Raw genomic sequence first — 17,118 nt, forward strand, 5'->3', positions numbered from 1 at the left:
ATCCATAGGAACTATTGACTCAGAAATGTATCCTATTTCAGTCATGCTTCTGCGCATCAAAAGGTACATGGAAATAAAAACAAAGCCAATATGAATTAATTAATTAGTTAATACTTCTGAATTCATTAATGAATACTCCTTGTTCTAAATACAGTGTGCTAAGCATTCTCCTGACGGAAAAGAAAGCATGGCACCTTTCTAAAAGAAACCATTTCATAATGGAGTGGGAGAAAAAGAATAACAGCCACAAATAAGGAGGGGCAATAGTAATGTCAACTCCTGATAGTATAGTTTTGGAGGAAGTATAGTTCTTTTAAGAGAAAAAAAAAAAAATGTGTAAGCTTCCATAGCCTTATTTTAAGCTGGAGTAGTTGTGATTTGGAAAGTAGTTTGAAATAAGATTTTATTTATTCAAACAGCCAACCTCTTTCTAGGTAAAGGAAGTTTTTTCCTTTTTTCCTCACCCCTCTGGTAATTGGCAGAACAGTTTTTATAGCTGAATTAATCCTAAAATGAACAAACTGCTTCAGATTAAAAAACCAGAGATATATGGATCTTTATGTTATATTGGAAAATTAAATCACCTAGTCTAGTCTGACCTTTTAATCATACAGGCCTGACATTTTTATTCAAATCTTCTTCTGAACACAGTGACTTGTTTGGTGAAAAAGGCATTCAGTCTAGGTTTCCAAACACAAGAAGGTGAATAATCTCTTTAATCAGTCAGTCAAATGTTCAAGTACTATCACTGTTAAAAATGTTGGTCAATTATGAATTAACTAGTGGGGTGGAAGTTTAGAGGATTTGGGGGGTCTTGTACTCTCATTAACTTCTGTCCCCCAAGACTCTGCCTCCTGATTCGTTCTGCTCCATATCTGTGAAGCATCATGTCTTTTCCCTTCCCAGGAAAAGAGAGAAGTTTTAGTGTTGCACAGTAGATAGAATTACATATGTCCTACTCTGCCCCTGGGAGCCCCATACAGCCCCCACTGGATTTCCAGAAAATCCCCATGAGACTAAGGTCAGACACACTTGCACCATTTACATTCTGGCCTCATATGCTTATATTGCTCATTTCTCTCTAGCTTTCAGCCATTATCTTTTGTTGTGTTAAAAATTTTAAATTGCATTTAAAAATTAAATTTAAAAAGCCCTGTAGCATCTAGTATTTTGTTTCTAGTTTTGCCTCTTAATGTATTTATTCAGTAGATCACATACCTATATCAGCATGCTATATTTAGTGTATTCATTACAAACAAATTGTTTCTGAAATAACTCTTTGTGATGGGTTGGCCTAGCCACCAGGTGCCCACCAAGCCACTCTCAATCCCACTCCTCAACAGTCTGTTTTGCCTCTGACCATAACTGGTGAGTGCTCTCCCTGTCTTTATTTCAACTCATAAGCTTTTTGTCATTTTTTCCCCCTGTCTGTCTGAGGAGGAGTGCTAGAACAGCTTGGTGGGCACCTGGAGGCCAGCCAAGGTCAACCCACCACACTTTCAAAGGCAAATCAGATTTGACTTGGTGAAATTATTTTCATTTATTGCCAATTAAACAGAGCAGGATAATGAGAAATAAGAACAAATCTAAAAACACCTTCCACCCACCCCTCCCTTCTCCCCAGGCTCATCTTCGTTCCCAACTTTTCTACTTCCTCCCTCAGAGCAGCACAGGGGGACAGGGAATGGGGGTTGCCATAACATATAAACAAAGTTCATAACACTTTGTTTCTGCCTTTTCTTTCTCTTCATATTCTTGTCCTTCTCTAGCATGGGGTCACACCCACAGGAGACAGTCCTTCATGAACTTCTCCAATGTGAGCATTCCCACTGGCTGCAGTTCTTCACAAACTGCTCCAGAGTGTTTTTTTTTTTTTTTTCCCATGGAGTGAAGTCCCTAAGGAATGGACTGCTCTAGCATGGGTCCCCCACAGGGTCACAGGTCCTGCCAACAAACCTGCTCCAGCATGGGCTCCTCTCCAAAGGCCACCATTCCTGCCAGGAGCTTCCTTTAGAGCACATCCACCTTGTCCATTGTGGGGTCCTCCATGGGCTGCAGGTGAATATCTGCTCCACTGTTAACCTTCATGGGCTGCAGGGAAATCTCTGTTCAGATGCCTGGAGCACTTGCTCCCTGTGGCAGCAGCTCTCTGGCCACAGACAGCAACACATAACTTTCCCAGGCCTTTCTGGGGAAGGCTGTGAGAAGATCAGAGAAAATAATGAGAAACAATTATTATCTTAGCTTGCTGCACCTGTTATTGTGAACATGTAGAATGTGTTATGGAGATTTGTTTACCAAAGTGTGGTTTCTTAATTAGCCAAGGGTGATGGTGTTATGATTGGAGGACCAATTAAGTCCTGGTGTATTGTAACTGTCTATAAAAGCAATAAGTTTCTTAATTAATATATATATATATATAATAAAAAGAGATTAATCAGCCCTCTGTAAATCATGGAGTCAATACTAATTATTACCCAGCCGGGGGCCTGTTACAGCAACAGCTCCCCTCTTCCTTTACCAATCTTAGTGGCTGCATAATTTTATTTCTCACATATTCTCACTTCTAGCTTCCATTGTGAAGTTTTTTTTTATCCCTTCTTAAATATGTTTGCACAGGAGCTCTAGCAACATCACTGGCCCACATCTGGCCAGTGGCGGGTCTGTCTTGGAGCTGGCTGGAACTGTCTCTGACATGAGAACAGCTTCTAGTGTCTTCTCCCAGAAGCCACCCCTGCACTGCCAGGTCTAACAAAACCTTGCCACATAAACCCAATACACTCGTATGGAAAACTATTCTCATTATTAAAAAATTGGTCAAAGGAACACAATGATATTTTGTTTCTGAGGTATTCAAAATTTGATATTGGAGATGCCTCTGAATCCCTGAAGTGAATTGCTGTCCTTTTTCTTTTCTTCTGTAAAAATGTATAAAGTAGGTCAAACATGACTAGCCACTGCTATCATTACAATTCAAATCTTAGTGGCATGGTGTTAGCACTTTTCTAGAGTAGTGGATTTCTATGTGTCTGTTGTGGTTTAACCCCAGCCAGCAACCAAGTCCCATGCAGCCACTCGCTCACTCCCCCACCAGCAGGATCAGGGAGCAAATCGGAAGGGTAAAAGCTGGAGAACTCATGGGCTGAAATAAAGACAGTTTAATAGGGAAAGGAAAAGCCTCACACACAAGCAAAGCAAAACAAGGAATTAATTCACTTTCCCACGGACAGGGAGGTGTTCAGCCATCTCTAGGAGAGCAGGGCCCTATCATGCATAACAATAACTTGGGAAGACAAACACCATCACTCCAAATGACTCCCTCCCCCCTTCCTCCTTCTTTCCCCCACTTTACATACTGAGCATGATGTCATGTGGTCTGGAACTTTGGTCAGTTTTCCTCACCTGTCCTGGCTGTGTCTCCTCCCAACTTCCCACACACCCCCAGCCTCCTTGACAGCTTGGCAGTATGAAAAGCAGAAAAAGCCTTGGGTCTGTGTAGGCCCTGTTCAGCAATAACAAAAACATCTCTATGTTATCAACCCTGTGTTCAGCTGTCCAGGTTTGACACTGGTTAAAATGCCAAGCACCCACAAGAATCGTAATGAAGGGCTCGTGAGCTGAGATAAGGACCAGGACAAAACAGTCTGAGGGCAAAACAGGCTCAAACTTAAAGGCATAAAGTAAATTTATTATTAACAGAGTCAAAGAAGACTAATGAGGAATAAAATTAGCCTTTAAAATACCTTTCCCCCCACCCCTCCCTCCTTCCCACCGACAGCACAAGGAGACGGTGTGGGGGTGTTTGGTAAGTTCGTCACTCGAGATCTTTCTTCAGTTCATTTAAGGAGAGGAGTCTCTCTCTTCTGCTATGCTGTGGGGTCTTTCCCATGGGACACAGTTCTCCATGAACTTCTCTAGCATGGTTCTAATTTCACAAGTAGCAGTCCCAGCCAATCTGCTGTAACATGAGTCCCTTCCACAGGCAAAACAGTCTTCCCAAAACTTCCATTGCATGGGTCACTAGTCCATGGGGTGCAGTCTTTTAAGGATAAGCTGCTCTAGTGTGGAAGCAAGGGCCCTCTTTCTCTATCTCTGTCTCTGTAAGCAACAGCCCTCTCTCTCTGTTTGGGTTTCCCACTGGATTACAACTTTTCTAGCATCCACCTGCTCCAGCATGAGCACCTTTTCCCACAGACTGCGAGCAGATCTCTGCATGCCCCCATGGACTTAATGGATTACAGGGTGACTTTTATTATAGTCCTCAACATGGCTTGCAGAGAAATCTCAACTCCGATGCTTGGAGCACCTCCTCCCCTTCTTTCTTTCCACTGACCTTGGTGCCATCATGTTGTCTTTTTCCATATCTTCACTTCCTCCTCTTTCTCTGACTAGGGGGAAAAAAATGCTGCTTGTAAGTACCATAGCCAACAAATTCCACCAGTTCAAAGATTTCTGCAGGATTTTGCAGCACTGAGAATTTGATTTTGTCTAGATTCTGCGTTGGGGAATCGCTCACCATGTTTCTACTGCCAGCCATGCGGCCTGGCTGCCACCACGCGGGCAGTATCGGCCACTGTGGTGCCGGCGCCATTCAATGCCTCTCTTCATGCGGGGCACTGAAAAGGAGAAGCCTCCACTGCCAGGATCGCCCCTGGCGGCGGCGCATCGCCACCCTTCAGATAAAGCTGTGCCTGCGCTCTTTCAAATTTTCTTCTTAAATACATCATCATAGAGGCATTACTAACCTCTCTAATATGCCAGCAGCATGTTCATCTTCAGAGCCATCAGAGATTGGCTCTGTTGGGTATGGTGGAAGCTTCTAGCATCTTCTCACAGAAGCCAGTTCGATGGCTCCCCCCCCACTACCAAAAACCAGGTTGTGCTAAACCAGCACATCAGCACAAATCCAAAACACAGCCCCATATCAGCCACTGGGAAGAAAATTACCATACCTCAGACAAAACAGGCACAGTGTCTAATTAAATAGAAAATTTGTTCTAAAAGTGCCAATTAATATCTTGCAAATTCTGTCTTGTCATATTTTTTTCTGAATTAAAAAAAAAAAATCTAAACTTTCTGCTTTGTTTCTCAATCCTGATTTTCTGATGGAACTAACTCTTGTGGAAGCATACAGCTCTTGCTATATGCTTTTTAGCTCAGTGGAGTGTGCCTGTTTTAGATATCGTATGTAAGCTTCTGTTATGGTTTGACACTGGTGTAATGTTAGCGCCTTCATGAAAATACACTTTCTTAAATAAATGTTGTGAGATGTTACCAGGAATAGAGTAGAGTAGGCTTAAGCTTAATAATAAAGGGAAAAAAACTTTATTAACTATTACGATAAAAGACCTATATATTAAATTTAGGATGAAGACTTTCTAAAACACATTTCTTCTTCTCAATTTTTAAAACACTTACTATGAAACATTACTTGGGATTTTTGATTAAATTACTACTTTTCAGATAATTAATACTCAGTTTAGTAAGGGAGAGAGAAGTCTCTCTTGTGCTATAGACTCTTTAGGAAACACAGTTGCCACTTTTTGTGTTTTTATGTTACACATGGCAACTGCTTGGAGAAAATTTGTTAGTGTGATACTTTCTTTTTTTATGTTATAGTGCTCTTACTACTGTGTATGGATAGACTGTTTATAGGGCTTTTTAAAGAAGGTTTTGTCACGGACTAAAAGAGATAACAGTTCAGCTTCTTATTTTGGAAATACAGTCTCTCTCATTTTCTTCTGGGGCTAAGGGTCTAGGAACAGAGATCATCTTCTTGAAGACAGAGGGCATCACCATTCCCTCCTCAGCTTTCTTTTGTTTTTGTTATTTTTTCGCTGGTGGTTGTTGAAGTAGGTTTTTTTGGGTTACTACTGCATCTCTTTAAAATGTAGTCTTTATTGTAGGAGAATTTGGTTTAGTCTATGGCTAATAAGAAAAGTCTAGCTAAAAGTTACTTTATTATCTCTTCTCACTTAAAAATTTCTTTTTCTAACACCTCAGGTCTTGGACTGTCTCTCTTCTACTACAAATCGAGGAGGAGTAATATTTTATAAAGCCCTCATTTTCTGGAAAGGGTTAAAAGTTTAGATTTTCTGGACGGCTGAAATTTTTGTTTAGCATTCTTGACTCTCACGCTGGGCATTATCTTCCCTTTTTCTCTTTCTTTTTTGCCGGTAAATTTTTAGGTGCTGTCAGGCTTTCTGTTACTTTTCTTCTGGGGGGGGCGGGACAAAGGCATCTCTGCTTCTCTTTATTTTTTTGTTTGTAGGAGCTGGTCTGGTTTTAGACTTTCAGCTCCTTTGGCCTACCTGGATAAGGCCGCATGGCTTCCCCTCCCCCACCCAGCCCATGGCTGGGCTGGGGAGAGTCTGCACTCTCTGAAGACTGGAACTAAAGAGATAGTTCTTCTGGGAGTTCTTGCTTTTAACCCCCTGTGTTTTTAGCGGCGTGTTCATACTTTTAGTGGTCACTCTAGGTGCTAATATCTAAACCTGACCACTGATTGGTTTGACCCAACTTCCTGAAAAAAAAATTCACTTCCATGTCAAACCACGACACTCTACCCTTCGCCTCTGAGAACACACATTTCTAAAATTATTATCAAAATTACATTCAACACACTTCTACATAAAACAATAACCTACACCAACCCTCTACTTCTGTATTTGCAGTATAACTTAATACATGCTTTGCTTTTATTCTTTTTGATCTCATCTCACAGTTTTCATCTTATCTTCATCTCATCTTGTTTAGAATTCGATTTCCCGGTCAGGGAACTAAAAATGTCATGGTTTGACACTGGCGCAATGCCAGCGCCTTCATGAAAATACACTTTCTTAAATAAATGTTGTGAGATGTTATCAGGAAGAGAGTAGAGCAGGCCCAAGCTTAATAACAAAGGGAAAAAAACTTTATTAACTACTACTACAAAAGACATACACACTAAATTCAGGATGAAGACCTTTTAAAACACCCCTCCTCCTCCCAGTTTCCAAAACACCCACCATGAAACATTACCCGGTATTCTTGATCAAATTACCACTCTTCAGATAATCAATATTCAGTTTAGCAAGGGAGAGAGAAGTCTCTCTTGCGCTATAGACTCCCTAGGAAACACAGTTGCCACCTCCTGTGTTTCCATGTTACACATGGCAACCGCCCAGAGAAAATCTGCCAGTGTGACCCTCTCCTTTCTATGTCACAGTGCTCTCACTACCGTGTATGGACAGACTGCTTATAGGGCTCTTTTAAGGATGCTTTGTCACGGACTAAAAGAGATAACAGTTCAGCTTCTCATCTTGGGACTACAGTCCCCCCCATTTTCCCCTGGGGCTAAGGGTCTAGGAACAGAGATCATCTTCTTCTTGAAGACAGAGGGCATCAGCATTCCCTCCTCAGCTTTCTTTTGTTTTTGCCATTCTTTCACTGGTGGTTGCTGAAGCAGGTTTTCTTGGGTCACTACAGCATCTCCTTAAACTGCAGTCTTTATTGCAGGAGAATTTGGTTCAGTCTATGGCTAATAAGAAAAGTCTAGCTAAAAGCTACTCTGTCATCTCTTCTCACTTAAAAATTTCTTTATCTAACATCTCAGGTCTTGGACTGTCTCTCTTCTACTACAAATTGAGGAGTAATATTTTATAAAGCCCTCATTTTCTGGAAAGGGTTAAAAGTTTAGATTTTCTGGACGGCTGAAATTTTTGTTTAGCATTCTTGACTCTCACGCTGGGCATTATCTTCCCTTTTTCTCTTTCTTTTTTGCCGGTAAATTTTTAGGTGCTGTCAGGCTTTCTGTTACTTTTCTTCTGGGGGGGGCGGGACAAAGGCATCTCTGCTTCTCTTTATTTTTTTGTTTGTAGGAGCTGGTCTGGTTTTAGACTTTCAGCCCCCTCGGCCTACCTGGACAAGGCCGCATGGCTTCCCCTCCCCCACCCAGCCCATGGCTGGGGGGGGAGAGTCTGCACTCTCTGAAGACTGGAACTAAAGAGACAGTTCTCCTGGGAGTTCTTGCTTTTAACCCCCTGTGTTCTCAGAGGCGTGTCCATACTTTCAGTGGTCACTCCAGGTGCCAATATCTAAACCTGACCACTGATTGGTTTGACCCAACTTCCTGAAAAAAAAAAAAAAATCACTTCCATGTCAAACCACGACAGCTTGTTAAGGTTTTGGGGAGATTTTTGAGTCTGTACCATAACTGGCAGATCAGCTATAGGGCAGCTTAGGGGTTTAGAATCTCAAGTACATGAGAAAGGTGAGGTATACAGACTACCTTTTGATTCATATAAAAAAATTGTATTGAAGAGAAAGAGTGGAATTGATAATCTGATCAGCCATTTGAAACATTCAATAAGGAAATAAAAATGGACACTAAACTGTGTTTTGAGAACTTAGGGAGAAATGAGTAATCTGGTACAAACACCAAACATTTTTAATTTTTACCAAGTCATGGATGTTATGTATGCTTCTGCTCCATATGTTGGCCCCATATGTTGTTTTCTGATCTTAAGAAATATTTATATTTGTCAGTCAATAAGCATACCCTGTGCACATGCAGAGTGCTGAAGATAAATGTGATGTTTATTTTATGAAATTTAATGGATGCTCATCGCATCTGAAATACCCTCACATCAACATCAGAAAACAAACAAAATAATTAATGCCCCTATCCATTTCTCAAAGCTTTCCTACCTGATTAGGGGCAGAAAATAAGTCCTCAGACTAATTAAACATTTCAGCTGGGAAAGGTGTGAATTTTGGAAGCCATTATTTTCTTGAACTTGTCCATCTTTCCCTTAATTATTATATTAGTTACAGTATTCTGTTTTCAAAGGTAAACAGAAATAAAACAAGTGATACAGTAGCAGAGACCACAACTGTGTCTAAGTCTGTCTGTGGATTACCATAAATTTCAGTATTTTCATTATTTGACTACTGTTCTTACTGAAGGGGAATACACTGTTCCAGTAATTCATTATTTTCTCTCTTGTTCTCCATTGAATATGAGCTACCTCCTGCTATTTGTGCATCTAGCCCAATATAAACACTTCTGAATCTTTTCTGAGTTCTTTTAAAGTTGGCATATATAAAATATCAGATATATTTAATGATCTTTTTGTATATATATACAAAACTTTTTTCCATAAAAACTTAAAACAATTGGGTTTTTTTCTTCTGTCTTTCAATTACTTTTTCATTCTCTTGAGCAAAATCCAATATAACCTAGTAAAAGCTCTATGACAGTTGCTTAGTCTGTGAGAACTTTCAAGATAATCACATTTTTCTGGGTGTTGGACCTGTGTCACGATCCGCTCATGCGGGGTGTCGTGATGGTTCGTTAACCGATCCCAAAAGTGCAAAAAGGCAAACAACAGGGGACCATCAGTTTAATCACAACAAATGCACCTTTATTTAGGTACTAACAGCAAATGCGATAGAGGGGACAGAAAAGGGAAATAAAGAATAGAGAGAAAAGAGGGGAAGGGGAATATATCTACCACTGTCGAGACGAGATCCTCAATGGTCCTGCCACATAGATTCACCGTCATCCGTGGGGGTGCACCGGAGTAATCTCAGAAAGTTACAGTTTATATAGTCTTTAGCCACAGCGAGTGGCATCTGGCCAGAAGGTGGGCAAGATTGATGGGCCATTGTGAAGAGCCCCTTGGTCTGTGAAGCAGGTGCTGGCATGCAGGGACAAGCCACCGCTTGTCACAACCTGTTCAAATGCAGCGTTCTGTAGAAGCACAGCGAGTGCACCTGCTGACAGTCACTTGGCAAGTGTCCGCATCCACCTCGGCCAGGCCAGAACTCCTGTCAGGGGTCTTCAGGGTCCTTGCAACGGTTGTGAGGCAAATGAAGGAAACTTTGGACCGTCTCTCACAACCTGTGAGTTCTCTTTAGATGGTCACTGATGCTTCATTTTCAAGTCTTTGCATCTAGGCAAGTTTGCCCAATTCAAGGCTCTGGCATGAGTACCTCTTCCAAGGAAAGTGGCATTTGTATTAATGTACTGTTTTGAAATATAAGTGGAAAGGATGCTGTTCTCATTCATTTATCATATAACACTTTTATATAGTGATGTGCATAGACCTTTTTTTAGGATTGTCAATGAGAAAGTAAGAATTGTTACCAGGAAAAGCTATAACAGTAAATACAGTTATTACTAGTATCCAAGACTTCATTAGCTGTGCTGAATTTTTTTAATACATATTTGATGAATTAATAATTTCCTCACAACTTCTTTTGTATTTCACTTGGCTTAAAGCCTACAATGGCAACATTTTTGAAACAGGTAAAGTTAAAATTTTCTAAATATATGGCAGATAAAAATTAAAGGGAGCTGATGAAGTTAAAAATAGGTGCCTGTGTAGAGACATGGACTTCTTTTGGACATGAGGCAGGAGATGTCTTAAACTTTAAGATATCATGAAAAGTAGTCTGTTTTACTGTCAGTGAAGAGGGGTTTAGAAAGGCAAACAAATATAGATAATGAATTAGAGGATGTCCATGTTAATTTCAGTAACTTAGAGCTTAAATTTCTGAGGATTTTTTTTTCTTATGTCTTGACCTCCTCAGAACAACTTAAGTATTTTGTGTCAAATACTTGAATCATGAAGAAAATAAGTTTTCCTTGTCATTGACTTTTAGGAAGTTTTTCAATGTGAATTGGGGATTTTAAAGTGTTTTTCTATGTATATACTATAGAGACATCTGAGATGTTAATATATATGTTCATCTGATAAAATGTTAATGGACAAAAAGACTTTAAAAATAACAGTTAATAAGATTACATAAAGGCTGAACATTGTAGGATTTAGTTGACATATAATAATCACAGTTTTGAATTTATTATCCACAGAAATGTTCTACCCTTGTTAACCATTAATGACTATGGCAGATAATAAATTAGCATTTTAGAAGGCAAACTGAGTGAACTGACGTAGAAGTCTAAAATCACAATTCCCATTATTATCATGCTGTAATTTCCCCACCCATGTTTATATTAACATGTACACTCATGATTACATGTATTAGTAATTCGTAATGCAGATATGTTTAACATGCTTTGGTTGGGGCTGCTGTGGGAATGATAACTTTTTTCAGTTATCAGTCAAAACATTTTATTAAATTACTTTTCAGATAGAAATGGTTTTTCAGTGAGAAAAAATGTATGACTGATCACACATTCCAAATGATGGGGGTGTGAATTTTTTGTCAATTAGCATTCCAGTTGTTAAATAGGCCAGTAACTTCTGATTGATTGTCCTTAGAAATGTAAGGAATGTAATTAACCTCTTTATGTGCATAATATAATTTCAACAATATGTGCATAATTTCAAATGTTCAACTCATTTTTGTATTTTTTTCCAAAATGTCAAGGCTACAGGTAAAAAGAAAACCCCACTATTTGGGATAACCACTATTTAATTTGGGATATATGATTAAAAATACTTGCCATTAAAGTTTCTGTTACTTCCCCAACATGCAGCGGACTGTTTCACATAGAACATTTTGAAAGCTTGAGGACTCAAGCCTATCAGAAGCTTGGGATTTTTAAAAATAAAATAAATTTGAATGAGAGAGAGCTCAAAAGTAGCCGAAAGTTTTCAAAATGAGCCAGACAAATGATTCATTGTCTAGAAAATCTGCCTTCAAGGTAAGCCATTAACTACACGTTAGAGAACATTAAGAACTGCTTTGTCTATGGTTAGGTTCCTGCATCGGAAAAAGTTAGCTGAGGGTAAAGAGATATTTCAGTAGCATGTTGTCCTGGTTTAAAAGACAGATGTCTGCCAATGAAGGCAGGACCCCCCCCCCCCAGAATGGTAATATGGCCCTCTCCCTCCAAATTATTATGACTTTGAAATTACAGGGCTCTCGGGCAAAGAGTTATGACCACAACCAAGCAGGGGGGGCTGTTGGCTCATGTCAAGGCAGAGAGGCTTCAGTGACTCCCCTGCGGCTTCAGTGGGTGGCCAACGCAAGCCCTGAGCCTCCCCAGAGGGTAATGGCAGCCTCGGAGAGAGAGAAGGTGGGAGGGGGGGAGTATGGTTTTCCCCGGGTTCTCACGTGCTCGATATGGTATCCTAGTGATGGCAGCAGCTGAGGTTCCAGTTAAATCAGCAGCTCCAGAGAAAGGGAGGGTCCGGTTTCCCCTGAAGCACCCACGCACATAAGCATGGGTCTTCCCAGCAATGGAGAGTGATGAAAAGTCCCCATCAACTGGCAGCTCCTGCAAGCAGCGAGCTCACCCACAGGGGGGCAAGAATTCCCCAGCAGCAAGGGTCCAGCACCAAAAACCACCAGTACTGCCCTGATCTCAGCCCAGCCAGCTGGTTCCCCCCTCAGCAAGCCAGTGCCCAACTCCTGCCCTCCCTCCCTGGAAGCTTTCACTGGAATGCAAGGGTCATTGGCCAGTTCTTTTGTATCTTAACTGCCCATCATTCATTCTCCCCGGGCGTCAACCGCCCTTTCCTCTCAGCTTCCCCCTTTTCGGGTAACAAATGGGAGAAAATTCACTGAAAAAACCAAGCCCACAATACAGGTAAATCTCAAAAGGCAACTCATCAAAATTTAGACAAGGAATACTGCACAAAATGTTTAATAATGAAAAGAATTACTATTGGAACAAGTTACACTAGAATATGATGAATACATATAATTTCAAATATAGATCAAAAGTCTTTCTGGAAGACCTGCTCTAGTTCAGTAATACTTCATGAGATTAATGAAAGGTTGTCGTGGTTTGACATGGAAGTGAATTTTTTTTCCAGGAAGTTAGGTCAAACCAATCAGTGGTCAGGTTTGGATATTGGCACCTGGAGTGACCACTGAAAGTATGGACACGCCTCTGAGAACACAGGGGGTTAAAAGCAAGAACTCCCAGGAGAACTGTCTCTTTAGTTCCAGTCTTCAGAGAGTGCAGACTCTCCCCTGCCCAGCCATGGGCTGGGTGGGGGAGGGGAAGCCACGCGGCCTTGTCCAGGTAGGCCGAGGGGGCTGAGGGTCTGGAACCGAGCCAGCTCCTGCGGACGGAAGGGTGGAGAGAAGCGGAGATGCCTTGGTTCCCCCCCCTCAGAGAGAAAGAGACAGAGAGCCTGACGGCACCTGGAAATTTGCTGGTGGAGGAGATGCAGAAAGGGGGGGGATGATGCCCAGCTGTCCTAGGGTGGCTGTATGATGCCTTTATCCCCAATCGTCTGCCCTGTTTATGTTGAAGTCTTGTTCCAAGAGTGAAAGGAGGAGGGAAGAAGCTCAGGGTTTGTTTTCAAAAAACTCACTCCCTCCTCCACATTCCTGCTCCGGGACGGTGTTGTCTGCAGATGGACGGACAGCGAGACAGAGCTCTCCTTTGCTTTTTCTAGATAGTTTTAGCTAGCTGAGGCAGAGAAGTTCCCTGGACTGTGGTTTTTTTTTCCTTTCTCTGGATCTGCTCTGGACTGAACACCAGAAGAGCATCAGCAGCTCACACCTGTGGCCCAGCGGGCCGGGCCTGGGCCGCGGCATTGCCAGCGCCGGAAGGACTGGTCAGAGACTGAGTGAGCTGAGCTGCAGCCCGGGGGGGGATTTGCTCTGAATTTGTCTCTCTTGGAGTGGCAAGAAGTCTTATTGTTTAATATTGTCTAAGTTCTCTTGTGTAATAAACAGGTTTTTTCCACTTTTTTCCTCCAGAGGTATTTTCTCCCGAACTGGCTGGGGGGAGGGGCCAATTGAATCTGCTTTCCTAAAGGAACCCTTTTGTGGGGGGGAGCGGAATTCTTTTCCCCAGACTTGCCCTGAACCAGGACACCAGCGTAGGAGTTGGGAATGCTGAGCAGAGATTTCAGCTGTCCAGGGAGTCTGAATTTTTAACCCTTTCCGGGAAATGAGGGTTTTGTAAAATATTACTCCTCCTCGATTTGTAGTGGAAGAGAGACAGTCCAGGACCTGAGATGTTAGAAGAAGAAATATTTAGGTGGGAGGAGATGATGAAGTAGCTTTTGGCTGGACTTTTCTTGTTAGCCATGGACTGAACCAAAATGTCCTGCAATAGAGACTGCATTTTAGGGGGATGCAGTGGTGACCCAAGGAGACTGGCTTCAGCAACCACCAGCGAAGGAATGGCAAGAACAGAGGAAAGTTGAGGAGGGAATGGTGATATCCTCTGTTTTCAGGAAGAAGATGATTTCTGTTCTTGGACCCTTGGCCCCAGGGGAAAATGGGGGGGACTGTAGTCCCAAGATGAGAAGCTGAACTGTTGTATCTTTGGGTCCATGGCAAAGCATCCTTAAAAGAGCCCTATGGGCAGTCTGTCCATGCACGGTGGTGAGAGCACTGTGACATGGAAAGGAGAGTGTCACACTGGCAGATTTTCTCCGGGTGGTTGCCATGTGTGACATGGAAACACAGGAGGTGGCAGCGGTGTTTCCTGGGGGGTCTGTGGTGCAAGAGAGACTTCTCTCTCCCTTGATAGCTTGAGTATGGATTATCTGAAGGGTGGTAATTTGATCAGGAATCCCGGGTGATGTTTCATGGTGGGTGTTTTGGAAATTGGGAGGAGGAGGGGTGTTTTAAAAGGTCTTCATCCTGAATTTAGTCCATGTGTCTTCTCTAGTAGTAGTTTAATAAAGTTTTTTTTTCCCTTTGTTATTAAGCTTGGGCCTGGTCTGCTCTGTTCCTGATAACATCTCACAGCATTTATTTGGGAAGGTGTATTTTCATGGGGGCGTTGGCATTGCGCCAGTGTCAAACCATGACAAAGGTGAATTAAGGGTGAATTTTAGAGGCAATGAACACTTCTTGACCTACATTATTCAAAAAAATAAGATAAGCTGATCATAGTAATCATTAAGATCTCTGGCTTTGAAATCTATGGATCTGTGGCCATGGGTATGCTGGCAACACCAAGATGAGTGGTGCAGTTGACACACCTGAAAGATGGGATGCCATCCAGAGGGACCTGGACAAGCTTAAATTCTGGGCCCATGAGAACGTCTTAAGTTTTAACAAGGCCAAGTGCAAGGTGCTGCACCTGGGTAGAGGAAAATCCCGGTGTTAATATAGACTGGGGGATGAACTGATCGAGAACAGCCCTGCTCAGAAGGACTTGGAGGTGGTGGTGGATGAGAGACTGGACATGAGCTGGCAATGTGTGCTTGCAGCCCAGAAAGCCGATGGTACCCTGGGCTTCAACAGAAGCAGCATGGTCAGCAGGGTAAGGGAGGTGATTCTGCCCCTTTACTTCACTCTGGTGAGACCCGCCCTGGAGGCCACCAAGATTGATCAGAGGGCTGAAGCACCTCTCCTCTGAAGAAAGGCTGAGAGAGTTGGGAGTTATTCAGCCTGGAGAAGAGAAGGCTTTGAGGAGACCTTATTGTGGCCTTTCAGTACCTCAAGGGAGCCAACAGGAAAGCTTGAGAGGGACATTTTACAAGAGCATGTAGTGACAGGACAAGGAGGAATGGCTTCAGATTGAGAGTAGGTTTAGATTAGATATTAGGAAGAATTTTTTACTGTGAGAGTGGTGAGGCCCTGGCACAGGTTTCCCAGAGAAGTTGTGGCTATCCCATCCCTGGAAGCATTCAAGGCCAGGTTGGATGGGGGTCTCAGCAACCTTGTCTAATGGAATGTGTCTCTGCCCATGGTGGAGGGGTTGGAACTGGATGATTCTTAAGGTCCCTTCCAACCCAAACCATTCTATGATTCCATTATTTTATATATATATATATATATATATATATATATATATATTCATAATTTATGATTTTAAAAATTGGTTCTTTGAACAGGTCACAAAAACTTGTCTCAGTGAAGTGAGAGGGTAGTGTAATAGCTTGAATGAGCAGCAGGAGGCAGGACTTCAGCCCTGTAGTAATGCTGTAAAAAAGGTATTGTCAAAGAGTGGAGTGAGATTCAGAATTATGATTTAAATTATGCATGATGTTATAATATGTTAAAATGGGAGAGTCTATGGTTGTATGATATAGTGAGTTGATCTTAGTATGATGAAATCTTAAACTTTTAATTTTTAATATACAGTATCCTTTTAAATTTGACCTTTTTTGTCTGATTGAATAGTTTGACTTAATAGTATTTTCTACTGATGCAAGAAAAAAATCTGTGTTCAAACATTATTTTTGCAATATTTCTTGCACTCATCAGATCCTAGTATGCTTTTATCAAAAGACATATTTCTAATAGTAAACAGTTGTAAAAAAGACTTCCTTTTTCATTGAGAGTTCCTACAGTAAGAATGCTATTTGATTAATTTATAAAAAGGGGAAACCACATTTTATTTATGCACCAAGTGAAACATAATCTAAAATATTTTTCAGTTTTGTGCTGTATATTGAGTGAACTCAGTAATGCAATTTACCAGTATAAACTCTTTGGATAATAGTGTAATAATTAAAGAAGTGTAGGGAAGATTTATTTAAAAACTGTCATCAGTGGATATAAGTGGTTTTAAATGTACAGATGCTGTCCCATTGCTTTTCTGTTTTTTCCATTTAATGTGGCTTATTATGTGCCTTCTTTTACTGTACATCCCATTGTCTCAATGACTTTCAATGTTTTTGCTATTCTAGCTCTGCATCTAAACTACAGTTAGATTGTAATTTTATTTTTATTGTTGTCATTATTGAATTAATAAGATGTATTAATATGGAAGGGAAGAATAGGAATGGTTATGGTTGTCTTTACTCATTTGTATTAAGAGTAATGCTACTGTATAATTAGTGGTTTATAATACTCTTTCCTTTAAAAGTATTATTTTGAACCCATCTGATTTTTTATTTTCTTTTAAGGATGGATCTTGCTGTCTGTGTAAGCCTCCAATTTTCATTTACTTTGAGAGCTCTGGATATTCAAAGAATGCTCTAACAGGCTGTAGGGGGTGATATCCTGTACAATGAAGCTAACGACAGAAAACCTACTGAATGACTGAGATTTTACTCCATGGTTGCAGAGAGCAGAAATTTTGCTTCTTATTCACACTCAAAGTGTGCATAGTTCTTTCTCAAATGCGTACAGGAAGAAACACTGAGGCATTTCTAAGGATTTTATTCTGGAGGTTTTTTCTATTCAAAACACTGGTTGTTCAGTAATTTTTACTGTTTGCAATGTAGTTTACTAGTAAAT

At 41.2% G+C, this 17,118-nt stretch overlaps 1 protein-coding gene across 1 annotated transcript in view; it reads left to right on the top strand.

Moving 5' to 3' along the window:
- Nucleotides 1–17,118, top strand: part of LOC128822748 (transcription factor RFX3-like) — a 190,687-nt gene that overhangs the window by 89,322 nt on the left and 84,247 nt on the right. The gene's annotated exons all lie outside the window — the stretch shown is intronic.

The sequence above is a fragment of the Vidua macroura genome, assembly GCF_024509145.1.
Source record: "Vidua macroura isolate BioBank_ID:100142 chromosome W unlocalized genomic scaffold, ASM2450914v1 whyW_random_scaffold_48, whole genome shotgun sequence".
Lineage (NCBI taxonomy): Eukaryota > Metazoa > Chordata > Aves > Passeriformes > Viduidae > Vidua > Vidua macroura.